This window comes from Ruditapes philippinarum, unplaced genomic scaffold, assembly GCF_026571515.1.
Source record: "Ruditapes philippinarum isolate M1 unplaced genomic scaffold, ASM2657151v2 ctg8510_1_1_1_1, whole genome shotgun sequence".
In the NCBI taxonomy this organism is placed as follows: Eukaryota; Metazoa; Mollusca; class Bivalvia; order Venerida; family Veneridae; genus Ruditapes; species Ruditapes philippinarum.
Window position 1 is genome coordinate 23,814 of NW_026855029.1, and position 5,428 is coordinate 29,241.

The following is a 5,428-nucleotide window of genomic DNA, read 5'->3' on the forward strand; positions in this document are numbered from 1 at the left end:
CGTTTATAATGAATATATTTCAATACAGAAAATATGGACGATATGCGCCGCAAAGACACACTCTCGCCGCAAAATGTACCAAGTACGATATGCACCGCAAAACGTCCACATGTGTACGATATGCGACGCAAAACGTCCACACGAGTACGTTTTGCGGTACGGACGTTTTGTGGTGTTACAGAGCCGTCAAAAAGCGAAATTATCGCTCAAAACGGTGGTCAAGCGATCATTTTTACGAATGATCTTGAAAAGTATTTCGTGGAAATAATCTTGATAAGGGATAAAGAGTAATGTTTTCGCAGCCGTATGCGGCTATTCCTTTTTCCAGTTCGATTAAATAAAATATATATTGGCCAGTTTTCTTACCGCGTTGGAAATCCTGCCAGGTATCCGCCATAAATTGCACAATTTTGCGTTACTTATTGCACGAATCGTGCGTTATTTTCACATTGCGGCGTTACTGGATATACACGGTGTTATATACAAGCGACAGCCACAGGGACGCTGATCATTTCCGGTACACTAGTCTAGTTTAATCAGGATGATAACGCTTTATCAGAAAGTCGTGCTTGCTTTATAGGCGGGGCTTAGTATGCTTAATGTTCTGTCCCATGATTCGAATTATCGAATAAATATTTTTCAGTAGATCTATACAAAATATTTTTTTAATTAAACAATATATTTTTTTCAAATTTAGAACATACATAAAGAAACTTATCGCACACAAATATGTTTTATGATGAACAAATATTCAGCAGGATTGAATAAATATTATGGTATAGCATATTAAATTTACAATGTATACAATATTGAACAAAAATTTAATTTATTGAATATTGCAACGTTTAACATGCCATATCTATATATTACTGCGCGCTGTACAATTGCAGTTGATTTGCAAACAAAGGTATTCGTAACCATTTTCTTTGATAATGAAATTAAATCAAAAGGTTACTTTTGCGCTTTTCGTGAAAGAATGAGATGGTTTATATTTCCACTCAACATGATAAAATGCCACATATTTTTAATCGCCGTCCCAGCTCTTGAAAATATGTTGCATTTTATCATGTTTCGTGAAATTATATTCCATATTTCACTCAAACGAAAAAATATCTTCTTAATATTTTCGAAACAAATTTTCCACAGCTGCAAAAAAGACGACCTCTCGCATGCTTCTTTTTAAACAAGCAAACCTGTATCCCTTGTTTTCATAAACAAAGACATTAGAAAAAAGTTACGTATAAGTGAAGATATTGCAACAAAATAATGGATTACCTCTTTTCTTTCAAATCTGAACTTTTTAACTGTTCCATTTTCCATCATGTGAATATACTTAATATGCGGAACGTGATGATTTCTTTTTAGATGTTGAAAATGTTCATGCAATTCATCTGTTGACACGTCAACATCTAATTGGTCAGGAAACTGGTCGATATACCTTCTCTGTCTTTTATCTGTATCTACGACCTTCACCTTAACTGAAAATTAGTACTAAAAGCCTAGAACGTGCATGCACTCTAATGGCACAATGGGCACATTTTCCATAAGTATTTCTTACAAATATTAATAAAAACAATAAATGTATCATTTGATTAAATATATAGAGGATATTTGTTTGCTTTTCATGAAAGATTGAAATATAATTTCACTGACTGACTGAGTGAACCCCATGTTTCTAAAGCATGAAGGTCATCTTGGAGGGTTTGGGCATCCTGTTTAGATCTGATGGTTAGGTAGACAACAGTATCATCTGCAAAGGGTCTAACCTTACCTTTGAAACTATCTGGGAGGTCATTTATGCAAGAAAGGAAAAGGCAGGGACCTAATACCGAGCCTTGGGGTACGCCTGAGAGGACTGGTAGTATAACTGATTTTTGACCTTCAACTACTACTTGCTGGGAGCGTGACTTAAGGAAGGAATGGACCCAATTTGTAACCTCATAGCTTATACCCAATCTTTCTTGTTTACTCACAAGTTTGTGATGGTCCACCTTATCAAAGTTTCAAGTTAATACATGTTGTCGTTTTAAAGTTATGTCCCGGAAAAAGTTTGAAGTGTAAAAATATCCTGCAATATCTCCAAAATTAGGCAAGGCAGTGTTACGGTTCTTTTTGGACTCTTTTTACTCAATAAGATCTATCTACCTACACAATTTGAAATTGATATATCTTGTAGTTTTAGAGCTATATTCCGGACAAGAAATCTGCAACGGGCCGACCGACCGACTGACCACCAGCTGACTCCAGTATACCCTCTTTAACTTCGTTTGTCTGAGGTAAAATGAAATAATATTTATAAGTAACTATTTGTAGAAAAAAAACCCACCTGTTGCTGGCATCTCTACATGTCCTTGTGAATAGGGAATGGTTTTGGCAATGCACGACTGACGATTAAAGCTTATAACAAAAGCCATTGCAAGGAAGATGTGATTTATTAACGAAGTCTTCATTTCTCCAGCGGATCATTTATAGCAAGTTTATCTTCTTTGTCAATTTAGATTCTGAAAAAGAGTTATAAGCTGTTTTTATTGCTGTATATAGAGGATATTTGTTTGTTTTGCATGTAAGATTGAAATATAACTTCACTGAGTGAACACCAGATGCAATATTTTCACGAGTGGCGTAGCCACGAGTGAAAATATAATAGCTGGTGTTCACGAATGAAATATATATCAATCTTATTTGTAAAACAAATAAATTTTCTTTTTTTTTTCATGCTTTTTAGGTGATTTTAAGTATTTTTTTACTGATTTTGCCGCGTAACGTCGCGCATTCTCCTTTTTGACGTCATTATATCATGACGTCACATCATAGGTTTTGAAATATAGTTCTGTTAAATTTCTCTAATTTTGGTAGATTTTTAACATGATGTATGATGACATAGACTTTCTTTTCCTAAATAAGCATTTTGCATATCTACGTATGACGGCATTCATGTCTGCCTGTTATTCCATTTGGTTATGATTTTCTTTTCATTCGCATTCAGATATAGTCCGGCTACAGTGAAAATTATATTTTATAAATTTCACTAGTGGTTTATCAGAATATAATCATCTGATATATTGTAATAAAACACTGGAAAGCATGAAATAAATTGAATATTGTACATTGTACGTAGGACAGCCAATGTTAGTATTTTATACGATTGATTATTTTCTTCATTAGTTTTATCATGGAGCTAAATATAAGATTAAAAGAAAAAAATCCTTAATAAACCCTGTATGATATACAAATAATTAAAAAATAGTGATAATAAATTGACCCACTATACCTGTAAAAACATAGGTACCTTGTTTTTCTGGTATATAAGGTCAATTTATTAATTTTTTTTATAATTATTTCTTTATCCTAAATAGTTGATCTAGAAAGGTCTTTTTAAAAAAAATCATTTTTAAAGGGATGGGATAATAGCAAAACTGGGCAAGCCTTTCCTTTTGAAAAAGGAAACTTTATTATAAAATATAACTAAAAAAGTCACATCGTAGTTTACAATAAACATGGTCACTCAGGCGCTTGCAATATATTATGTAGGCATGCACATTAGTTTAAAAATATAAATAGACTTCAGTGTTCGAAATTAGCAGTAGTCCGATAGCCCCTGACTACTAAATTTCTCCTCGGGCTACCAACTTTTCATAGTAACAAGCCCGACCAGGCTACTGTATTTTCAGAGGCAATATAAACAACTGTTTTGAACAAATGAATCGTGCTAGTGAAATGTCTTTTGGGCTAGTGAATATTCCAATCTGGTAGTCCGACCAGCCTAGTTGATTCAAATCCTAATACTTACACTGAGACTTCCTTGAGTTCAAAGAAGGTATGCATGCACAGTTAGTATACAAGAAAAATTATAGATAAATTTTTAAGTTATATAAATGTACGTAACGGTAATATAAACATTCTACGATCCGTTCTATAAAAGGTGTCGACATCGTAAATTAATATAATAAAGCACGCTGTCAAAAGGCAAATACCCCACTATGTAAAGCCGAGAAAGTTTTATATTATTTATAATAAATGTGATTCATTAAAAAAATGTTCAGACACTATCCCCAAAAGTATTCCAAGCCCCATTTTCTAAATCATGGATACCCCCGAAGAATAACCCCCTTCCCGGGAAAACTTCCCTTAGAATGGTATCATAAAATATGGAAATAGTTTTGCTCTCTCTATATATAATCTGGTTATCTGGCCCCACCAGATTATATATATGATAATGGAAACGATTTTTTTCGTATGTTAATATTTATGCTACTGAAAAGGGAAGATTTCCCAGACAGTAAGAGGGTTTCATCGGGGGTGGGGGGGGGGACTTTATATTCTATAAAATGTTGTTTGGCATTGTTTTGTGGGAAGTGTCTGAAAATACTTTCTTACGGAATGAATAATATTTAATACAAGAAGACAACTTCCCCGAGACGTTTGCGTATGCTTGTTAAACTGTGTAGACAATTCTCCCGGACATTTGCCTTTTGAACTCTTACTTTGTTATATAAATTTCACGTATCACACAATCATTTTTAATAAGCTTCAGTTATCGTCCTGGTAATTTAATGTTAATAGTACAATATCAATATCATTTAAATCAGTGATTAAAAAGTTATTTTTATTCACATAATCTACTGTATTCCTTTTGTGGCCTACAAAAATGAAGAAGAAAAAACAAACCATCAAACGAAAATCACGCGCTTCCCTACTTTCATATTCACGTAGAATATTCATATCATTTCTTTGAATGCCAATAGTGTAAAATATCTCTCTCTTATGAAATAACTTTGAAATCATTTCAAGGAAAAAAAAATATATTTAGATATTTCACTTAACAGTAGGGCGGTTCCAAGTCAGGATTATAAAATATCTACAACGAATTTGTAAAATATACAGTAGAGAGTGTAGAGTAGAGAGAAATACAGTAAAGAACATTGTAACATTAAAAAAATTAACTATTTTTAAACTTTAACAAATTTTAAACTTTTACTTTAATAATAAGCAAATAAATGTAGAACTATAAACAGAATAAATATTTCTTCATGTACCTTTAATTCTGTCAATTTCTTTTATCTCAATGTTTCAACTATCTTTATTTGTTATATTTTCTTTTATCTTTTCGTTACTTTATTAAAATTCGTTCTATTTGTTTACATGACGTCAAAATGAAAGTAGGGTTTTCCCGTAAAAACTGGGTTAATAGTGACGTCACGATATATTGATAGTTAAAAAAAATGGCGGGATATTCTGTGCCTGGTATGAATTAACAAAACGAGGTTGAATATAACATAAACCGTTTTTGTAGATTAAAAAAAAAGTTCCCCTCGAGAAATTTTTCTAAGATTTTTCCTCTTAAGTTTCTACTTTTCTTCTAAAAGCAAAGTTTGATTTCTCTACGACAAATCTTTGTTGTTTATTTTTCGACGCCATTCATATAAAT

The 5,428-nt window shown here is 32.5% G+C and overlaps 1 long non-coding RNA gene across 1 annotated transcript; it reads right to left on the reverse strand.

Moving 5' to 3' along the window:
* Nucleotides 1–879: 879 nt before the first annotated feature.
* Nucleotides 880–5,154, reverse strand: LOC132741898 (uncharacterized). Its single transcript, XR_009627359.1, has 3 exons — nt 5,037–5,154; nt 2,327–2,501; nt 880–1,478 (listed from the first exon to the last, which is right to left on the reverse strand). It is a non-coding gene; the product is annotated as an uncharacterized LOC132741898 (long non-coding RNA).
* Between the last annotated feature and the right edge of the window lie 274 nt (nt 5,155–5,428).